This window comes from Artemia franciscana, unplaced genomic scaffold (assembly GCF_032884065.1).
Source record: "Artemia franciscana unplaced genomic scaffold, ASM3288406v1 PGA_scaffold_74, whole genome shotgun sequence".
In the NCBI taxonomy this organism is placed as follows: domain Eukaryota; kingdom Metazoa; phylum Arthropoda; class Branchiopoda; order Anostraca; family Artemiidae; genus Artemia; species Artemia franciscana.
This window is the reverse complement of record NW_027062709.1, coordinates 986,396-1,009,508: the sequence shown is the minus strand read 5'-3', so window position 1 is coordinate 1,009,508 and position 23,113 is coordinate 986,396. Positions and strand designations below refer to the sequence as shown.

Here is a 23,113-nt window from a genome sequence, read left to right as displayed (position 1 = left end):
AGGAAGTCATGTAAAAATATTTTTACCTTCCCCTACGCTATTATGAATTGGCATCCCTCTGCAGGGTCAAGGATAAATTCCTTGAATTTAGTTTTTATTTTTAATAAGGTGCATTCTCGTTTTGTTTTCGTCAAAGGCATGAACATTAGATTTAAGAAATACTGAATATTTTAAATGGTACCTAGAAATTACGACCTATGATAGAAATCATGCACTCATAAAATATTTTGAATCTATAAACATTAAAAAGAATTGCAATAATCTGTTTATGCGTTATTGCAATAAAGCAATAAAGTCTGTCATAATTTCGAACAAAATTGTGCGAGGAAGAGTAGTGAATACGGCTTTAAAATTAAGACTAGAAACTGAACAAAACAGAAAAAAATGAAGTACTAGAAATATAAGACCAGATCTGAGGGCTTACAATGCCGAAAATTAATATCAATTTTTGCACAAACCAAGTTTAGCCTCACTCTTCCCGTCAATTTTGGAGCAAAAAATATCATGGCAATATTAAAATATTAATAATATTAAAAAAATATAATAATATTAATAAAATAAATCACAAGAAATGTTAATAAATATTTATCAATATTTTTATTTATAAATATTTTATATACATTATAAAAAATATTAGACAATTGTTGCTTCTTTATATTCAGTAGTAAGTATCTACTACTTAGCAGAGGCGCCATTTGGGCCAAATTTTGGGGTGGGCATGAACTCCATTTCGGCCCTCCCCAACTTTCACGTAAGAAAAAATGCGAGTTTTGGCAGCACATCGATCGAATATTCTAAGTAAAAACTCATTTTCAGCACCCGTGTGTTGCATGGAAATGTGCTGTAACCCAATGTGGAACTCAACCACACCAACCTCTAAGATTAATTATAACATCAAAGATCATAATCAACGAGGTTAAGTGATTAAATTGAAAGTGGAAAATTCAACCAGACTAAAGGCTGGCCCTCCTCAGCGAGAAACTTTCTTATTTAAGTAAACAATACGTCAGTGAAAGTAATCTTCAGTATCTTCAAATCAATTGGGCAGAATGGATTAATATGGCCGTCAAAGGGCCCTTTGTGGTGGAAGCTTGGACCCCGGACCCCCCCCCCCCCCAAATGGCGCCTCTGCTACTTAGTACTAGTTACTTACTTAATCATTAAGCGCATTATACATGCTAAAAATCTCACTAAGTCAATGTCTGAAGAATTATTATGTTAATAAAAGATGACCAACTGTTATGGCCTTAGGTAAGATAGATGTCTATTTAGAATACATTGCTAAAATATATTTTTGGATTTGTTATCTTGTATGACTTAAAAGTCTTCAAACAATTTTTTTGTTTTTATTATTAGATAGTTAACACATGTAGATGTTTATCATTAGGTTTGTTTTAGTACAAATCCTTAGACTGGTGCCGACTCGAAAAATGAAGGAAAGAGAAAGATTCTTTAATTTTAGCAAAAGCTGAGAAAGAGGGACAGGAAAAATCCTCTGATACTTTATCCATGAAAATAAATTTTAATTTCAGGTTTTTTTAAGACTTCTTAAAAATCTGTTGACTCATTTCAAAAGTGAAATTTCAATGCGGTTCTTTAGGTGGGCTTTTCAAAACTTTCTGTTCCCCACTCGCTTTTTCCTTAAAACTAACTACGTATTTACCCGAAGGTTCGATGATAGTTACGATGTTTTGGCATTAAAATGCACCCTTTGAGTCACCTGACCCCTCCAGAGTGTATAGGACCCCCTTCCCATAAAAATCTTATTTCTTAACAATAGCCAACTTGCATAGCTTGTAGCCCTTGCCCCAGGGGCTGGAAAGGGGGTTGCCAAACCTGGAGGCATGGTTATTGACTTTTGAACTATTTTTAACAAAAGGGTTGTTTCAAATTTTTGATCGGATTCTCTTGGGGAAAATCGACAAACATTTACAGGGGGGAGGGGGTCGCTTCATTCTTGTCAACCAGAATATGATATCTATATATATATATAAATAAGTTGTCTGTGTGTGTGTGTGTCGAGTGACGTCATGTTTGTGTGTCGACTGACGTCATGTTTGTCGACTTACGTCATTATAAGGATTGAGCTGTATGCGTCATGAAGTTGTTTGTCGACTGACGTCATGTTTGTCAACTGATGAAATTACATACCGGGACACCGGGACACAAATGACGACCGGGACACAGGGAATATAAATGACGACCGGGAACCTCAAAGAGAAATTACAGACTGGGACACCTGGACACAAATAACGAACGGGACACGGGGAATATAAATGACGACCGGGACACTGGGACACAACTACAACGGGGACGCCGGGGGCACAGGCGGGATATATAAATGACGACCGGGACACAGGGATTGTTCGAGTAGAAATTACAGACCGGGACACCGGGACAAAAATGACGACCGGGACACAGGGACACATCATTAGAATAATGAGGCATATATCTGAATACGGATTGTTTTTCCCATGGACAATTATATGTTGCATGTTCAAGAGTCAGTAAACCTGACAATCTATTTATATGCACAGACAATGGGACAGCGAAGAATGTTGTATATTCACATGTTTTACGTAGTTAAATATATATATATATATATATATATATATATATATATATATATATATATATATATATATATATATATCTATTCACAGGTGGGACACAGGGACACAACTACAATGGCGCGTAACTAATATGGCGCGTAACGACTTACGCGCGCGGGGGGGCTTGGGGGGGCGCGAAGCACCCCACCTACTAGGTGTTGGGGTGGCGCGAAGCGCCACCCCAACAGCTAGTCAGACATAAATAAATGATGTCAGATATAGATGGTGCTAGTTATAAATGGAGCTTGGTGCCAAATAGTATCCTGTTTGTGATGTTTTGGACTTCAAAGTCCACCGTACCTCTGTGGGCAATAGAAATGGGGGGAGGGTATTTGTAGTCAGGACACGTGCCAGAAAGTTGTCGTATATGAACTAGTTCCTACTTTGAAGTTGGAACTAAAGATATGCTTTTTCGATAGAACTATGGACCTATGCAAATGGTTTTTCCTTAACTGTGGAACTATTGAAATACTTATTGGAGGAGTATATCAGCGACTTAAAAGTCTTTTGTACGATACGTGAAAAAGGTATTAAAAAAAAGTCTTTGAGGTCCTCTGAAATTAGAATTAATACCATGAATAAAGTATCATGGGATATTTCGGTGGTTGTTTACCCTACACATAATTCTAAAGGACCTCAATTTAAAAAAAAGATGAAAATCTAGATAGTGATGTACCTACTGAGTCACCTACTGAGTACCTACTGAGTCACCTTCTCAGTAGGGGCCCACCCCAGGCCACTCAGCGCGTCCCCAGGTGGCGGATAGGGGAAAGCCTTGCAGATATGCAGGGTACCTCCGGTGGTGATGGAGGCGCGGACCAAGGGGGGACCCAGCCCCTGGGGGTCTTAAAATATAACTGGGATACCCTCGACTGGGGGACATAAATTCAGGCGGAGGAGGAAGAAGGCCCCTCTGATGTAGACTGAGCTGGGCCCACCGGCGTGTGGATATGTCCCGTCAGCTTCAAACCTTCTCCCAACAATGGGTAAAATCGTATGGTATGGCAGATTATCATCGTGGGAGGATCCTCTTCAGGAGGACAACTGCAAAAGGGCGGATGATTCAGCGACTAACAACGGCCTCTGCAAGTTGACCGAGAGGAATGGCTTACCACCGTCTCCTAACCAGCATTGAAACCTTTCCTTTTAACAAATGAATTATGGGCTCTATGAATCAAAGCAAAATTACTACCGCGTCCGGGGAAACCGACGAACTTAGCGATTTGATGATGATGATGATGATGGCGAATGGAAGTAATATTGAACTTACTACCGCGTACGGGGAAGCCGACGAACATGCTACCGCGTACGGGGAAGCTGACGATCATAATAGGCCTATGACGACCCCCGGACGGGATGAGGATACCCTGCGACTCATCTCCACTAAAACTGTACTCAATATAGGAACACTCAACACCCGGACTTTAGCCAAACCAGGAAAAATGGATCTACTACTGAGAGAACTAAACCGATACAAGTGGGACTTAGTCGGGCTATCTGAGACACACCTCCCCGAACCAGTGAAGAAACTATCTCTGGAACCTCCCTCCTACTCTCGGGACGTACCGGTGGCACTCACAGACAGGGTGTTGGATTCATCTTCTCACCAACTACAAAAAAGGCGCTGATCTCCTTCACGCCCGTATCAGAAAGGATAGCAGCCATTAGACTAAAGGGATCCGTGTCAAACCTTACCATCATCCAGGTATATACTCCCGACTCTGCTCGAAGCGATGAAGAATGCGAACATTTCTACTTTCAACTTCAAAGTGTCAGCGACCAAACACCAAAGAAAGATATGCTCATCGTCATGGGCGACTTCAACGCTATCACGGGCAACGATCAGATTGATCGGAGAGATGTAATGGGACCGCACCGCCATGGCCGACTGAACGGAAGAGGTGAAAGGCTAATTAGTTTCTGTAGAGAAAACGACCTGTATATAACCAACACCGCCTTTAAACACAGACACCGCCGTAAGGTATACTGAAGATCCCCCGACGGATTAACTGAAAACATGATAGACTATGTGCTGATATCTAAACGCTGGAAGTCCTCAATAATGGATACTGTATCCCTTCCTGGTGAAGACTTTGATTCGGATCACTCGCTCTTCATGTCCAAATTCAAGCTAAGACTGAAACGACTCCCTAAGACGACAAGAATCCCTAGATTCCGGACAGAGCTGCTTCGCGACCCCATAAAAAAAGGTGCCTGTACCACCAGCCTATCGTCAAAATTCCGAGCTATCCTAGAGAAGTTCACTTCCCTCACTAACGTCGTAGAGATTGATCAACTGGCTGAGCATGCAACTTCTGCAGTTTTGGAGACAGCAAATGATGTCCTCGGGAGGAAAACGAAAGACGAAAAGCCGTGGATTACTGAAAAAATAATCCAACTATTTAGCCAAAAGCGTCTCTGCAACAACAAAGCTGACCCATGCAGCCAAGACACCTAGAAATATCTCAAAAGGAGAATCGAACGGGGAGTCCGAAAGGCCTTGCGTAACCATGTTACCGAGAAATGCAAGGAATGCGAAACCCAGTTTAGGAACGGAAACAGGCAATAACTCTTCAAAACAGTTCGTGAACTGTCTAGCAGGAAAGATCCCATCTCCACAGCAATCCTAGACAAACAAAACAATCCTATCAACGACGCAAAAATGAAACTCGAACGATGGAAGGAATATTTTGAAGATAAATTAAATCCGCAGATCATTGCCGATCCCAGCATCCTAAACTCCTTCCCCATTAGTGTTCGAGAACCTCTCCCACCACTCTTAAAATCAGAAACTGAAGCAGCGATAAGATCCCTGAAACGAGGGAAGGCCCCAAGACCGGACGGTATCACTGCTGAACTAATTAACATTGACTCAGAGGACGTCGTCGAATTGTACCACAAAGTTGTGTCAGCCGCATGGTCAACGGGCCACGTCCCACAGCTATTGTGTAAGGCAGCAGTGGTCCCAATCCACAAAAAAGGCTCGAGAAGAGAGTGTGAGAACTACCACCCGATTAGCTTGACCATTCATCAAACTAGAATACTGACCAAAATCCTCCTACGTAGAATCCAAGCAATTACAGCCTCCGTTCTGGGTGAATACCAAGCTGGCTTCTGACCTGGACGATCGACCATTGACCAAATCTTCACCGTTCGTCAGCTCATAGAACGCTTTGTCGAGTTCAACAGAGACCTATATCATTTCTTTATTGACTTTCGTCAAGCCTTCGATTTAATCTGGAGGAAAGGTCTGTGGCACATCCTAAGACATCACGGTATCCCCGATCAAATCGTCACTATTATTGAGAATATATACAGCCAATCCAGAAGCCGGATACTCACCACTGATGGACTCTCTGATGAATTCTCAACATCCTCGGGAGTTTTACAAGGATGTATTCTGTCACCTCACCTGTTCAACCTGTTTCTTCACGCCATACTGTCACTGATACCAGACGAACATGGAGCCAAAATAGGTGGAGTCCTAGTAAACAAGCTCGCCTATGCTGACGACACCGACCAGCTCTCTAAAACGGCCGCTGATCTCCAAAGACAAGCAGACTGTCTCAACGAAGCCACAAAACCTTTTGGCATGCAAATTAACGCCAAAAAAAACGAAAGTTATGGTCACGTCACGCCAAAAACAAGCAGCTACTCCTTCCGTAATGATTGACGGCCAGCCAGTTGAAACGGTTGACCAATTCGTTTACCTGGGCAGTCTCCTCACAGCGGACAATTGTCATACCTCCGACATCAAACGCCGCCTAGCTCTTTCTAGCTCCAGTTTTAAAAGGCTCACAAATATCTGGAAATGCCGAAACCTGTCGAACCAGCTGAAAGTTCAACTTTTCAACAGCCTGATTGTGCCAATTGCTATATATGGATGTGAGACCTGGACCCTGAAGATCGAAAATGAGCGCAACCTACTCTCATTTGAGATGAGATGTCTCCGTCGCATCGCAAGAATCACCTACACTGAACATGTGACCAATGAGCAGGTGCGAAGACGGCTGAAGTCCCCCGACACAATCCTAAATAAAATCAAACGACAACAACTGCGATGGCTCGGGCATTTCAAGAGAATGGACCACGATCGTCTACCAAAAATCTCCCTCGAAGGAACCATAGACAGATCTCGACCACGAGGAAGACCTCGCAAGAGGTGGATTGAAAACTTTGACCGAAAGCGCATCGTAGAGCTGACTCGAACTGCACACGATAGAACAACGTACCGAGCCCTAGTTCATGCCCTGTCAAAAGAAGTGGCCCCAAAACTTCCCGCGAGGATGGACGGGACTTAAGTAAGTAAGTAAGTAGATAGTGATGTTGATGTTCATTAGAAATGGAAATCTTATATGATTTATGACTAATCTTTACGTAAACTTTGGAGTTCATTAATTCAGGGGGCACCAACTGCCACCTAAGGTTTTGATTTTTATTTTTGTATTTTCACTATAAAAATGGTAAAAAAACAAGGTACCCCCCTCTACCCCAAGATTTTGAAAAAAATACCACTTTTGTGTAATCATTAAACTACCAAAAATACTCTCTACCTGCATTCTCGTGGATTGGTGGAATTGCATGGCTGTTTTATCCTTCGCACACCTCTAAAGGACATCAATTAAAAAAACGAAAATTTTTTAGAAAACTCTGGATAATTTTATCCATTTCAATAAAAACTTTATATCATATTTCATATGACTTTTGAAATACCCTATATGTGAATTTTTGACTCTGTGACCTAAAAGTGTCAATTACCCCTCCCACTATATTAATAAAATAAAAAAAATGAGAAATCTCCTTCGTTTGCATTCTGAAAAATAAATTACTTCTTTTTCCCGTCTTCATTAACAAAAATCCCCCCCCCTACAAATTTGGGAGTTATTGCCGCTGTAAGGATGTTAAAATAAACAATTTATACACACTTACATGCGAATTAGAGTAAAACTAAAACTAATATCTTAGTGAACTTCAAAACCTTACAAAATAAGAAATTGAAAAATGTCTTAGCAAAGTTTCTCAAAACGATATATTACTTATCTTAGGTTATATCAGTTGGTCATCTTTGATTTACACAATTATTCTTAAGACAACTACTTAATGATATCGTTAACATGCATTATGCACTTAACTATTAGATAAGGATGAAAGGAGTAATTGTTTAAATGCAATATTAATCATTACAGGTAAAAATCTTCACAAAAGCATGAATTATCAAAAGCGTGGAGAACAGAACATATCAAAGTATGGAACATATCAAACCATATCAAGAACATATCAAAGGAACATATCAAAACATATCAAAGAAACGGAACATAGTAACCAACTGTAAGCAACTAGCGATGCCGCTCAATATCAACCGAAACTCTAAGAAACAGAGTCTTGATAACAATGGACACATCAAAAGAATTAAATTTTGATGCTTATTAAAAATATATGAAATTTAATGTTACCCAACAAAATTTACGAGCCTGAGAAAATTTGCGCAATCTTAAAAAAATGGGGAAAACATCCCTAACATCAAGTGATCTAAATGAAAATCACACCACAAAATCTTCGTGTTAGAGAACAGCACTGAAGAGGTTTACAGAAATGTGGAGTTCTGAATTTTTTGCTGGAAGTAAGATCATAGTTGCGTATTTATTTGCTGTTTTTTTAGGGGTGATCGTTTCGAACCAGTGATCCTAGAAGATAGGGAGAGGGCTCATTTAATCGGAAACCAAACGTTCTTGTGCCCTTTTTTGTGTGAACAAAACCATTGGAGGGCAGCTAGCCCCCCGTATTTTCCTAATTTTGTCCGATTAAAATTTTGAGATACCCATATGTCTTTGAGGATGACCTGACCTCCATAGCCTCCGGGGAATGGCTACAAGCTATGAGCTTTGCCCATTGTTTACGAATAGTATTGGCTATTGGGAAGTTAACAGATATTTTTACGAGGATGAGGGGGGTCTGGAGGGGGATACGAAGGAGAATCTTTCCGTGAAGGGATTTGTCGTGGGGGAAGGGAATCAAGTTTCTCATCATCATTTAAAAATTATGAGAAATTAAGCTATAAAAAACCTTCACCTGAAAGTAATGAGCAACATTAAAACTTAAAACAAACAGAAACTTTTACGCATACGAGAGGGGTTATCCACTCCTTAATACCTCTCTCTTCAGGCTAAAGCTTTTTTCGGAGATTATAAATAAGCTTATTATTCTAATCAAACGGCCTAATTCTTAAATAATTGGAACATCAAGTCAAACTTTAGTGTAAAGATCAAGGTACTATGGAGGGTGCAACCCCTCTCATAAAAGTAATAATTTCTGATCGTTTTAACAGTACTTGTTAATTATTCAAAACACACTGAAGCATTTTCGTCTGAATGTGATATCCATAGCCACAAAGTCAAGTGACGGAATGCATTAGACTTATATAATCTGGGCTATGTATTTGTACATTACGGGGGGGGGGGTAAAGTATTGGAGGTCTGCATGCAAATTGTGTTAGTTGCAACTATTCTGCATATTACAAAGTAAGAATTGTCTTCTAACTTCACGCTGACTTCACCCTAATGGGCAAATATATGCCCTAAATTATATAAGTCTAGTGGATAATGTCAAACTAAATAAGTCGTAATTGTGAAATATAAAACCGGTTTTACAGATCAAAAATTCTTGAGTGTGTTCTGAATAATTAACGAGTACCGTTTCAAGTTAAAAAATGTTGCTCCTTATTTTCAGTTGAAAAAAAATGATTTATTTTTTCGTAAATAAAATCGCCTGAGATTGGATCGTATCCTGAAGAGGAATAAATAAAAAAAAACTATTTTTTCTAACTGAAAGTAAGGACCAACATCAAAACTTAAAACAAACAGAAATTATTACATTTATGAGGGGACTGCCCCTTCCTCGATACCTCACTCTTCACGCTAAAGTATTTTAGTACTTTTAAAAAAGGTTCTTATTGTTGTAACTCAGGAGTTCTTCTGTTTCAGGATTTGTTCTTAGACAGTAGGGACAAAATGGCAAACTTAAACGTTTTGCTTTTATTATTGAAATGAGTAGTTTTCTGCTATTGGAGGTTTATGGAATGGACAGCAACGATATGAAAACAAGAGTATGCAGCGTTGCAATAGAAGTTGCAAGAGGTTGCCGACTAACGTTTGATTGGGACGAACTGTTTGGCAGGTATGTGAAATCAAAATGTTTTTATATCATGAAAGCTTTTTTTTTCTTTCTGGATAGATATTTTAGTTGGCTGTCACACGTTTACTCCTCCCTCCTGCGTCTGCCTAGGGAGACAATAGGTGATAAAAGAATATTTTTTCTTGGTAAACACAAACAACAAGTAAAAGAATAGGGTTTTTTATTTTTTCGCAAGACAGTGGAACTTCAACCTGGAATTAATATGTTGACCCTATATTCAAGGACTGGCCTCAGCAAAACACAAATGAATATATAAAAGATACTTACATTACAATACGACCATTTAAAACTAATTTTTTTTATTTTTAAAACAGTCCAAAGATCCTCATCAAACAGTTCGTGGTAACGAACTGTAGTAAGGAGCGACCCGGCTCAATAGTAACCAAAACTCTAAAAAATGGAATTTTGATAACAATAGCTACATCAAAAGAATCGCATTTTAATGCTGGTTTTAAATATATAAATTTCATCAAGTTTAGTCTTACCCATCAAAAGTTACGAGCCTGAGAAAATTTGCGTTATTTTAGAAAATAGGGGGAACACCCCCTACAAGTCATAGAATCTTAACGAAAATCACACCATCAGATTCAGCGTATCAGAGAACCCTGCTGTAGAAGTTTCGAGCTCCTATCTACAAAAATGTGGAATTTTGCATTTTTTGCCAGAAGGCAGATCACGGATGCGTGTTTATTTGTTTTTTTGTTTTTTTGTTTTTTTTTGTTTTTTTTTTTTTTCCCAGGGGTGATCGTATCGACCCAGTTGTCCTAGAATGTTGCAAGAGGGCTCATTCTAACGGAAATGAAAAGTTCTAGTGCCCTTTTTAAGTGACCAAAAAAATTGGAGGGCACCTAAGCCCCCTCCCACGCTAATTATTTTCCCAAAGTCAACGGATCAAAATTCTGAGATAGCCATTTAATTCAGCGTAGTCGAAAAACCTTATAACTATGTCTTTGGGGACGACTTACTCCCCCACAGTCCCCGTGGGAGGGGCAACAAGTTACAAACTTTGACCTGTGCTTACATATAGTAATGGTTACTGGGAAGTATACAGGCGTTTTCAGGAGGATTTTTTTGGTTTGGGGGAGGGGTTGAGAAGAGGGGGATATACTGGGGGAACTTTCCTTCGAGAATTTGTAATGGGAGAAGAAAATTTCCATGAAGGGAGAGCAGGATTTACTAGCATTATTTCAAAAAAAACAATTAAAAAATAAAAGTGAAAAAGCTTTTTCAGCTGGAAGTAAGGAACAGCAATAAAACTTAAAACAAACAGAAATTATTACCCATATGAGGGGCTCACCTCCTTCTAATACCTCGCTCTTTACGCTAAAGTATTTTCGGTAATTTAACTACTTATTCTACGGCTTTTGTGATTCAGGGGGTCATTCTTAATGAATTGGGATAAAATTTAAGCTTTAGTGTAAAGAGCGAGGTACTGACGATGGGGCGAATCCCCTCATATATGTAATAAAAACATGAGAATACAAAAGTTCTTTACGTAAGCTAATTTATAAGTTACGTAAATCTTTTACCAATAAAAAGATTCGTAAAAAATTAAAAGTTCTAGTTGCCTTTTTAATTAACCAAAAAATCGGGGGGCAACTAGGCTTCGTCCCCAGCTCTTTTTTTCTCAAAATCATTCGATCAAAATTATGAGAAAGCCATTGAGCCAAAAAAAAAAAATATGCAAATTTCGTTTTGATTATTCCTCTGCGGAGAGCCAAAATCTAAACATGCATTGATTCAAAAACGTTCAGAAATTAAATAAAAAAAACAAGTTTTTTCAACTGAAAGTAAGGAGTGACATCAAAACTTAAAACGCACAGAAATTACTTCGTATATGAAAGAGGCTGCTTCCTCATCAACGCCCCGCTCTTTACGCTAAAGTTTTTTACTGTTTTAGAAAGAAGAATTGAGAGAAAGAGTCAAACTTTAGCGTAAAGAGCGGGGCGTTGATGAGGAATTAGCCTCTTTCATATACGAAGTAATTTCTGTGCGTTTTAAGTTTTGATGTCACTCCTTACTTTCAGTTGAAAAAACTTGTTTTTTTTATTTAATTTCAACAAAGCTCAACCAGTACTGATTTATAAAGTGAGGTTAAATGAGGCAATTCATTAAAATGAATTAAAAATAATTCAGGACACGCTTTCAATACTAATCTTTCCTTTTTGGCAGTTAACTCAAGGGTTTATTGTAATAGGTTCACCTGTATATCAAATTTCTGTATAAAGCATTTAATGTATACCCCCCCAATCCATATTTAAAGAAATATTCATTACTTATTTTGATTATAACTTCAATTGCTTCCTGAACAATGCCTAAGTCATTGCTTACGAGGGAGGAATTTTTAAAAAGTGTTGTTTGGCTGGGGTTATTAAAAACATGACTGCTCAAAGCACTATTAGAATTAAAAGCTTTGGTAAGTCACCTTTATGTTGTTGCATGGTGTTTTTTATGGGTTCATTCAACATAGTAATTAGCGCAGTCACATGGTATTTGATAAACCCTCCTTGGGTAAGTAACTACGGTTTTATCATCACCAGAGTTTTAAATCATCCGTGAATATTGTTAATGAATATTATTATTAATTAATATTTGTAAAATTAATATTTGTGTGCAAACTTTTTCAAATTTGTAGTAATTTTTGGGATACATATAAGATGGACTATCAAACAGTTTGGTGTAACGAGCTGTAAATAAGGAGTGACCCGGATCAATAGTAAACGAAACTCTAAAAGGCGGATTTCAATCCCAATAGATTTATCGAAAGAATTGGCTTATTATGCTGATTCCAAATATGCAAGTTTCATTAAGTTTAGTGTTACCCGTCAAAGGCTACAAGCCCGAAAAAATTTGCTCTATTTTAGAAAAAGGATGGAAACACACCTTAAAAGAAGAAAAATCTTGATGAAAGTCACAACATCGGATTCAGAGTATTAAAGAACCTTGTTGTTGAGGTTTCAAGCTTCTGTCTTCAAAAATCCGGAATTTTCTATTTTTGGCAAGAAGAAAGATCAGGGATGCGTCTTTATTTATATGCTTTTTTTCTTACAGATTATTCAAAGTGTATTTTTTTCACTAATAGATTACTTACAAATTGTTTACCGACCGATTATTTTGTGTGCAAACTTTTTTTTTAATTCGCAGTGATTTTGGGATATATTGAAGATTGTTTTCTGTTGTGTTTTCTGATATACTTGCATCTTTAAGTTTCAAACAGTTCTTGGTAACGAACTGTAGTAAGGAGCGACCCGGTTCAAAAGTAACCGAAATTTTAAAAACGGAATTTTGATACCAGTGGTTGCATCAAAAGAATCACATTTTAATGCTAATTTTAAATATATAAGTGTTATCAAGTTTAGTCTTACCCATCAAAAGTTACAAGCCTGAGAAAATTTGCCTTGTTTAGAAAATAGGGATAAACACCCCTTAAAATTCATAGAATCTTAACGAAAATCACACCATCAGATTCAACGTATCAGAACACCTTACGGTAGAAGTTTCAAGTTCCTATCTAAAAAATATGGTATTTTGTATTTTTTGTCACAAGACAGATCACGGATGCGTGTTTATTTGTTTTTTTTACAGAGGTGATCGCATCGACCTTGTGGTCCTAGAATGTCGCGAGAAGGCTCATTCTATTTGAAATTAAAAGTTCTAGTGCCCTTTTTAATTGACCAAAAAATTGGAGGGCACCTAGGCCCCCCACGCTCATTTTTTCTCAGTCACCGGATCAAAATTCTAAGACAGCCATTTTCTTCAACACAGTCAAAAAACATAAAAAAAATATGTCTTTAGGGACTTACTCCCCCACAGTCCCGTGGGAGGGGCTGCAAATTACAAACTTTGACCAGTGTTTACACATAGTAATGGTTATTGGGAAGTGTACAGACACTTTCAGGGGATTTTTTTTGGTTTTGAGGGAGGGGTTGAGGGGAGGGGGTTATGTGGGGGTAACTTTCCATGGAGGAATTTATCATGGGGGAAGAGAATTTTCATGAAGGTGGCGCAGGATTTCTTAGCACTTTTTTAAAGAGCAATGAAAAAATAAATATGAAAAAGTTTCTTCGACTGAAAGTAAGGAGCAGCATTAAAACTTAAAACGAACAGAAATTATTATGCATATGAAGGGCTCAGCTCCTCCCAATACTTCACTCTTTACGCTAAAGTAATTTTATTAATTTAAACTATTTATTCTACGGCCTTTGTGTTTCAGGGATCATTCGTAAGGAATATGGAGAAAATTTAAGCTTTAGTGTAAAGACTGAGGTATTGACGTGGGGGCGAACCCCCTCATAAACGTAATAAAAACATACGAATTTAGAAGTTCGTTACGTAAGTTAATTCGTAAGTTATGTATATTTTTACTAATAAAAACATTTGTAAAATTAAAAGTTCTAGTTGCCTCTTTACGTAACCAAAATTTGGAGGGTAACTAGGCCAACTCCCCCGTTCCTTTTTTTCTCAAAATCGTCCGATCAAAACTATGAGAAAACCATTTAGCCAAAAAAAAAAAATAATATGCAAATTTCGCTCTAATTATTCATGTGCGGAGAGCCAAAAACAAAGCATGCATTAATTCTAAAACGTTCAGAAACTAAATAAAAAAACAAGTTTTTTTTAACTGAAAGTAAGGAGCGAGATTAAAAACTAAAACGAACAGAAATTACTCCGTATATGAAAGGGGCTGTTCCCTCCTCAACGCCCCGCTCTTTACGCTAAAGTTTTCTACTATTTTAAAAAGTAGAGTTGAGAGAAAGAGTCAAACTTTAGCGTAAAGAGTGGACTTAAGGCATACAGCAAAGGTTTGAAGGGTATACATTGTCATTTACCAATATTGAACGTGAGTTATCGTTGTATATGTAGTTTTGTCATTTAAATGTGAATAAATTTTTTGTTCATGATCTGTCGCATCCATGACAGCTAGTGAACTGCTTTTGTCTGTTTTAGTTATCATAAGCAGTGCAATAGTGCTGCCAAGGTAAAAAGCGATATAGGCGCTTTTTTTTTTTTTTTTTTTTTTTTTTTTTTTTTTTTTTTTTTTTTTTTTTTTTTTTTTTTTTTTTTTTTTTTTTTTTTAGACCAGGGAACTTCGTGTCAAAGGAGTTATAGTAGAAACTTTGAAAAGGTTTCATTCGATTGGAAATTGAAAAGGCTTATCTCCTTTTTAATAGTCAAAAGTGATTGAAGGGCAACTAACCCCCCTCCCACGCCCACCACTTCCCTAAACACATCCAATAAAACTTTTGAGATAGCCATTTTGTTGAACGTAGATGAAAGGTTTAAAAATTACGTATTTGAGGATGACAAATCCCCTCCACAGCTTTCAGGGCAAAGGTTGTAAGTTGTGCCCTGGGGACACATAAGTTATAAGTGGAAAGGGTGATCTTATAAACTTCAAAGGGGGGTCATTGGATTTGTAATCAGGGGTTCGAGTGCCCTTTTTAAGATTCAGAGTGACCGGATGGTGGATACCCCCCCCCCCAACACCTTTTATTTTCCCAAAATGCATCTGATAGAAATTTTGAGATGGCCATTTGTTGTCTTAGAAATTTCGAAAAGAGCTCATTTCATTGGAAATTGAAAAGGCTTTTGCCCTTTTTAATGGTAAAAAGTTACTGAAGGGCAACTAACCCTCCTCCCACGATCATCGTTTCTCCAAACACATCCAATCAAAATTTTGAGATAACAATTTTGTTCAACGTAATTGAAAGGTCACAAAAATAAGTCTTTTAGGATGACACCCCCCCCAGACCCCTTAGGGCAAGGGTTTGAAAATAGGCCCAGGGGGGAATAAAACGTATATATAACAAGAGCTAAGAGCTCATATGGCACTTGTGACGAGGCAAGAAGAGCCAAGAGATCATATGGTATGAGCTCTAACAAAATTCTATGAATCAATAGATTGATTTAAAAGGAAAATAAGAGGCTTAGTGCCGGTCAGGATTTAAAATAAGAGCTCTGATTCACGATGTCCTTCTAAATATCAAAATTCATTAAGATCCAATCACCCCCTCGTAAGTTATTAATACCTATTTTTTTCTAATTTTTCCTCTCACTTTAGCCCCCCAGATGGTCGAATCTGGAAAAATGACTTTATCAAGTCAATTTTTGCAGGTCCCTGACACGCCTGCCGATTTTCATCGTCCTAGCACGTCCAGAAGCACCTGACTCGCCAAATCACTGAAGCCCTGCCCCCAACTCCCCCAAAGAGAGCGAATCCATTACGGTTCCGTCAATCACGTATCAAGGACATTTGTTTATTCTATCCACCAAGCTTCATCCCGATTCCTCCACTCCAAGTGTTTTCCACAGTTTCCCCCTCCAACTCCCCCAATGTCAAACATCTGGTCAGGATTTGAAATAAGAGCTCTGAGACATAAATTCCTTCTAAATATCAAATTTCATTAAGATCCGATCACCTATTCGTAAGATAAAAATACCCCAATTTTCACTTTTTCCGAGAATTCCGGTTCCCCCTCCAACTCCCCCTAATATCACAGGATCTGGTCAGATTTTAATGTTAGAGCTTTAAAGCACAAGATCCTTCTAAATATTAAATTTCATTAAGATCTTGTCACCCTTCCGTAAGTTACAAGTACCTCAATTTTTAAAATTACCCCCCCCCCCAACTCCATCAAAGAGAGCAGATCCAGTCTGGTTATGTCAGTCAAGTATCTTAGACAGGTTTTTATTCTTCCCATCCAGTTTCATCCTGATCTCACCGCTTTAAGTATTTTCTAAGATTTCTGGTCCCCCCAGCTGCCCCCTCCCCCAATTACGCTGGATCCGGTTGAGATTTAAAATCTCAATGCAAAAATGCATCTGATAGAAAATTTGAGACGGCCATTTGTTATCTTAGAAACTTAAAAAAGAGCTCATTCCATTGAACATTCAAGGGACTAGTGCCCTTTTTAAGAGTCAAAAATTGATTGGAGGCCAACTAACCCCCCTCCAACCCGCACAATTTTCCCATACACATCCAATCAAATTGTGAAACCCTCATTTTGTTCAACGTAGTTACAAGGTCTGGAAACTATGTCGTTGAGAATGACAACGCACCCACCCCTCCACAGCCCTCGGGGCAAGGGTTGAGACTTATGCCTATGGGACATATAAGGTAGCCTAGATGTAGAAAGGCTGATCGTAAGAACTCTGGAAGGGGCCCATTTGATTGGAAATCAGATGTTCTAGTGCCCTTTTTAAGATTCAGAGTGATCGTAGGGTGGATACCTCCAACACCTCGTAGTGTCCCGAAATTATTTCAGATAAAACTTTCCGAAAAAGAAATTTTTTAAAGTAAATTGAAGACCAAGTTAAACTTAAGATCAGAAGAAATAAAAACCTGCAATAACCCAGACTCATAACGAACATAAATCAAATCTTTTACTGTTTTACTGTTTTTTACTGTTTTAAAAAGCAGAGTTAAGAAAAAGAGTCAAACTTTAGCGTAAAGAGCGAGGCATTGAGGAGGAAGCAGCCCCTTTCATATACGAAGTAACTTCTGTTCGTTTTAAGTTTTAATGTCGCTCCTTACTTTCAGCTAAAAAACTTGTTTTTTTTTATTTAATTATCTTTAAAGAATAGAGAAAACCCAAAACGAACAGAAATTAAATAAGCAATCATAGCAAAAAAAATAAAATAGGTACTAATATAAATAGATTAATAAATCTTAAAAATAGTAAAGCTCAAATTGAATATGCAAATCAAGTTTAGAGCGAACAAAAATGTTTTGTTATTGAATTACAAATGAAACCCAAAACGAACAAAATGAAATAAACAATCTTAGCAAACAAAAATGCAATAGGTACTAATACAAATGAATAAATAAATCTTAAACGAGTGAAGCCTAAAATAAATATGCAAATCAAACTTGAAAGGAACAAAATCACTACAAACAAGAGTTTGGGGTTTTGTCTCCTTCTCTCATCATAAAATTCTAAAACCTACTGCGTCATTGACGCTTTACTGAAAAATATGTGTCTTGAACAGTCTTGGAAAGTACAAATAAAATCAAACTGAATGTTTGATATATAATGCTATTAATTGTTTAAAGATCATCAATTCAAGATTTTATATTACTGTAATCTTATTTTCTTCTTAAACGCTGAAATAACTGGAAAAGATTAACTAGAAATATTAATAATACAATTCGTTTTTAGTTAAGCACAAATGACGCAGTAGGCTTTTGACTACTACAGTTAGGGAAGGAGGTAGTATCCAATCTTGGAAAGAATTAGTACAGTTAAACTGAATTTTTGATATATAACGATATTAAGCGCTCAAGGCTCATCAGTTCAAAATTTAACTTTACCAGAATTCTTATTTTTATTTTCAATGTTGTAATAAATACAAAAGAAAGTATTTGTAATACAATTGGTTTTCAGTAAAGCGCCAATAACGCTGCAGGGTTTAGACTTTTACAATGAGAGAAGGAGGCAAAAGTCAAGCTCTTGTTTGTAGTGAATTTTGTTCCTTTCAAGCTTGATTTGCATATTCAATTGAAAGTTCACTCGTTTTAAGATTTATTTATTTGAGATGATTTATTTATTTATTTAAAATTATTTATGGGTTCTGGGGGACTTTGTTTTCCCTGGAGCTGATCTTTTGACTTATTTTGAATAAAATGGCTAAAAAAATTCGATCAGACGCATTTGGGGAAAAGAAGGTTAGTCAAGCTCTTGTTTGTAAAGTAAGTCAAGCTCTTGTTTGTAGTGATTTTTGTTCCTTCCAAGCTTGATTTGCATTTATCGATTTATAAAAAAATCGATCAGACGAATTTGGGGAAAAGAGGGTTGGTGAGGGGGGGATGCTAGTTGCTGTAGGGGATAGTCAAAAATCATGTAACAATTTTGTTAACTATTTTGTTAAGCATTGTTGATAGGTTCAGTATTGGGGATGTACCTTCCCATAGTCCTCAGGACATGGGCTTTAAGTTTGGTATTTTTTTTCATTGTTTACACATAGTATAAGTTATTGAGAAAGGTATGCATGTTTGAACTTTACTTTCCAAAAAGACAAAGGGTATTCAGGTGAGCCTTTCAGGGAATGTTGAGACAGCCATTTTGTTCAGCATAGTAGAACGGTCCAGTCACTATGTATCCAGGGATATTAGGCATGACGACCTCTCACAATTATTCTTCGGCCCATTATGCTTTAAAACTAAATGTTAGTTTAAAATAAATCAAAAGGCATTGTGTTTATGGTTGCCAATAAGACACCTTAGCAATATATTGAGAGCAACTGGGGGGTAATAAGTTGAAACTTTTGGGGATACTACTATTACTAGCACTGCTCTTACAACTTAAGTAAATAAGGGGGTTGTAAGTGTGTCTAGGCTGTCAAAAATCGTAGATAGAACCTTTTGGGAGTGATGTTGAGTTTTATTTTCCAGGTCAACTTCAGAAGCTATAAAATTAAATTAAAAAAATAATGCATGTGCCAGTATTAAAAATTTTTGAAAAAGTTTTTCCAGCATACAAATAGCTACCCATACTTTGGATTCTTATATAAAAAAAAAAATGAAAAGATATAAAATACTATATTTGCCATGAAAAAGACTATGTCAATAAAAAACGAATTAGAAATGAATTGAAAAAAAAAATCCACAAAAAAAGTTTTTCAAGACAAGTAAAGAGCTCCATTAGGCAAAGAGTGAGTAAAAATAAAGTCAAATAATCTTTCAAGCGTAAAACTACCTCAAATCACTATCAATCAATAAATGAAACTCAAAACGGACAGAAATTACAATAAATAGCTAAGTCAAAGTCAAAACGAGCAAAGAGAAATGTACACATCGCCCGTCGCCCTCTTGTCTGAAGAGATAAGTCGTAACAAAGTAGGCAAGTAGGGCTGATAATCCCCATGCCTTCTCAAGACCAGAACACAATTTGCGCTTTACTGAGAAAAAAAATAGGTTTGAATTTTTTCCACTTTTCTTACTGTCATAAATAAAAAATATCAAAACTTTAAGGAATAAATATCACTATATGTCAATTAAACTGACAATCCACGATCATTTGTTTCTTATTTTTTCTTTTTTTTTTTTTAGTAAAGCACAAATTGTGTTCTAGTCAAAAATTCTGTTCTGGTCTCAGCGCACTTTCATTTGAAAACAAATTAATTTCTTATTTTCAAAAAAAAATATTCTGAAAATCCCCTCCGCTCTTGGAAAAGTTTTCCCACAAATACAACTCCCCCTAGTATAAAAATTGGTCCTGCAGAAAATTCCCTCTAAAGAATTTATCCCGTAGAAAAATCACCCATAGAAAATCTTTCTCGTGAAAAATCCCCCCCTGCTACTGAAAGACACTCTGGACAATTTCAACCCGATAAAAACTTCCCCTCGGACAATTCCACATATCATCTCCGCATGTTAAATTGAGTTGGCAAAGAGAAAGTAAGACAAAAACAATTTGGGCTAGGAATTCTGGCAAATTCACCCTGTCTAAATTTTCCCTGTAAAGCCCCCTCCCCTAAAATTTCCCCTCCCACGGAAAATTCTCCCCGTAGAAAACTCCCACAACAAAAAATTTATCCCCCCCGTAAAATGTCTACTACATAAGCATATTTCCCAATAACAAATACGAAACGTAAACAATGGGCAAATTTAATGGGCAAATTTAATGAAAAGGGCTGATTCTTCATCAACACCCCGCTCTTTACGCAAAAGTTTGACTCTTTCTCTCAACTCTTCTTTTTAAAACAGTAAAAAACTTTAGCGTAAAGAGCGGGGTGTTGATGAGGAAGAAGCCCCTTTCATATACGAAGTAATTTCTGCTCGTTTTAAGTTTTAATATCGCTCCTTACTTTCAGTTGAAAAAACTTGTTTTTTTTTCATTTAATTTCTGAACGTTTTTGAATCAATACATGTTTTGATTTTGGCGCTCCGCAGAGGAATAATTAAAACAAATTTGCATATTTGTTTTTTTTTGGCTAAATGGCTTTCTCATAATTTTTATCGAATGATTTTGAGAAATAAAGAGCGGGGGAGGAAGCCTAGTTGCCCTCCAATTTTTTGGTTAATTAAAAAGGCAACTAGAACTTCCATTTTTTAGAGTTTTGGTTACTATTGAGCCGGGTCGCTCCTTACTACAGTTCGTTACCACGAACTGTTTGATAATGTGTCTTTTTTGTTCTTAGTCCACAATAACGTGTATTAATGCTTTTAATTGTCATGTATGAGAGAAATGCGTTTCTTTCCAAGTATATGTATCTTAAAAGACTTGGGAAGAAAATTTTCAATCTGCAGGGCCCAAAGGATTTTTGTTGATTGTTAATGTTAGCGTATTTTTACCTAAGCGAATAAAATAAAAATATCGTAAGTCAACTCCTCCCCATAAGGTAAATGTCGACGAAGACCACGCTGTCTTTCCGTTATAAACACAAACAACAAATAGAACAATAGGGAATTTTTTTTCGCAAGGCAGTGGAACTATAACCTTAAATGACTATTTCGACCCTACATACAAGGGCCGTCATCAGAAAAACACGAATGAATACATAAAAAGAAACTTACATTAAAATGTGACCATTAAAACTAAATAACTTAATTTTTTAAAACAGTCCTAGCATCCTCACTTTAACGAAGTTCAACCAGGACTGACAGATAAAGTGAGGTGAAACGAGGCAATTCATTCAAGTGAAATAAAAATACTTAAGAGCTTTCAATGCCAATTTTACCTTTTTTGCAGCTAGTCTCAAGGGTCTTTTTGTAACAGGTACTTGTATTGTCTATTGGTTTTGTAATATAGTTTGATAAATAGTTTTTAATTAAACTTGTGTATACAGCAAAAAGAGAAGACTCGCATTTAGTAACATCTAACCAAAGATCTTTACAACTTACAATTTGGTCAAAGATCCTTAGAATTATAATTAGAGATTGGTTTTTACAGAGGTCATACTGCCTTCTTTATTATTCGGGTTATTAGGTTTGATTCTTCTCTATTATTAATTAAAAAAAACAAGTTTTTTCAACTGAAAGTAAGGAGCGACATTAAGACTTAAAACGAACAGAAATTACTTCGTATATGAAAGGGGCTGCTTCCTCATCAACGCCCCGCTCTTTACGCTAAAGTTTGACTCTTTCTCTCAACTCTTCTTTTTAAAACAGTAAAAAACTTTAGCGTAAAGAGCGGAGCGTTGATGAGGAAGCAGCCCCTTTCATATACGAAGTAATTTCTGTTCGTTTTAAGTTTTAATGTCGCTTCTTACTTTCAGTTGAAAAAACTTGTCTTTTTTTTTATTTAATTTCTAAACATTTTTGAATCAATGCATGTTTTGATTTTGGCTCTACGCAGAGGAATAATTAAAACGAAATTTGGATTTTTTTTTGACTAAATGGCTTTCTCATAATTTTGATCGAATGATTTTGAGAAAAAAGAGCGGGGGAGGAAGCCTAGTTGCCCTCCAATTTTTTTGTTAATTAAAAAGGCAACTAGAACTTTTAATTTTTTACGAATCTTTTTATTTGTAAAGATATACGTAACTTATAAATTAGCTTACGTAAAGAATTTTTTATTCTCATGTTTTTAGTACACATATGAGAGGGTTCGCCCCCTCGTCAGTACCTCTCTCTTTACACTAAATCTTAAATTTTGTCCCAATTCGTTAAGAATGACCCCTGAATCACAAAAGCCGTAGAATAAATAGTTGACATTACTAAAAATACTTTAGCGTAAAGAGCGAGGTATTAGGAGGAGGTGAGCCCCTCATATGGGTTATAATTTTTGTTCGTTTTAAGTTTTAATGCTGCTCCTTACTTCCAGCTGAAAAAAAACTTTTTCATATTTATTTTTTCATTGTTTTTTTAAAATAACGCTAGTAAATCCTGCGCTCCCTTCATGGAAATTTTCTTCCGCCATGACAAGTTCCTCGATGGAAAGTCCCCCCAGTATATCCCCCTCTTCTCAACCCCTCCACCCAGCCAAAAAATCTTCCTGAAAACGCCTGTACACTTCCCAATAACCATTACTATATGTAAGCACTGGTCAAAGTTTGTAACTTGTATTCCCTCCCACGGTGACCGTGGAGGAGTAAGTCGTCTCCAAAGACATAGTTATAAGGTTTTTCGACTATGCTGAATAAAATGGCTATCTCAGAATTTTGATCCGTTGACTTTGGGAAAATAATTAGCGTGGGAGGGGGCCTAGGTGCCCTTCAATTTTTTGGTCACTTAAAAAGAGCACTAGAACTTTTTATTTCCGTTAGAATGAGCCCTCTCGAAACATTCTAGGACAACTGGGTCGATACGATCACCCCTGGGGAAAAAAACAAAAAAACAAACAAACAAATAAACACGCATCCGTGATCTG

At 36.9% G+C, this 23,113-nt stretch overlaps 1 long non-coding RNA gene across 1 annotated transcript in view; it reads right to left on the bottom strand.

The window, feature by feature from the left end:
• Positions 1 to 21,438, bottom strand: part of LOC136042196 (uncharacterized) — a 32,863-nt gene extending 11,425 nt beyond the window's left edge. The window contains exon 1 of the long non-coding RNA XR_010621197.1: positions 21,319 to 21,438. This is a non-coding gene — a long non-coding RNA (uncharacterized LOC136042196). The remainder of the gene's footprint in view (positions 1 to 21,318) is intronic.
• Positions 21,439 to 23,113: the final 1,675 nt, after the last annotated feature.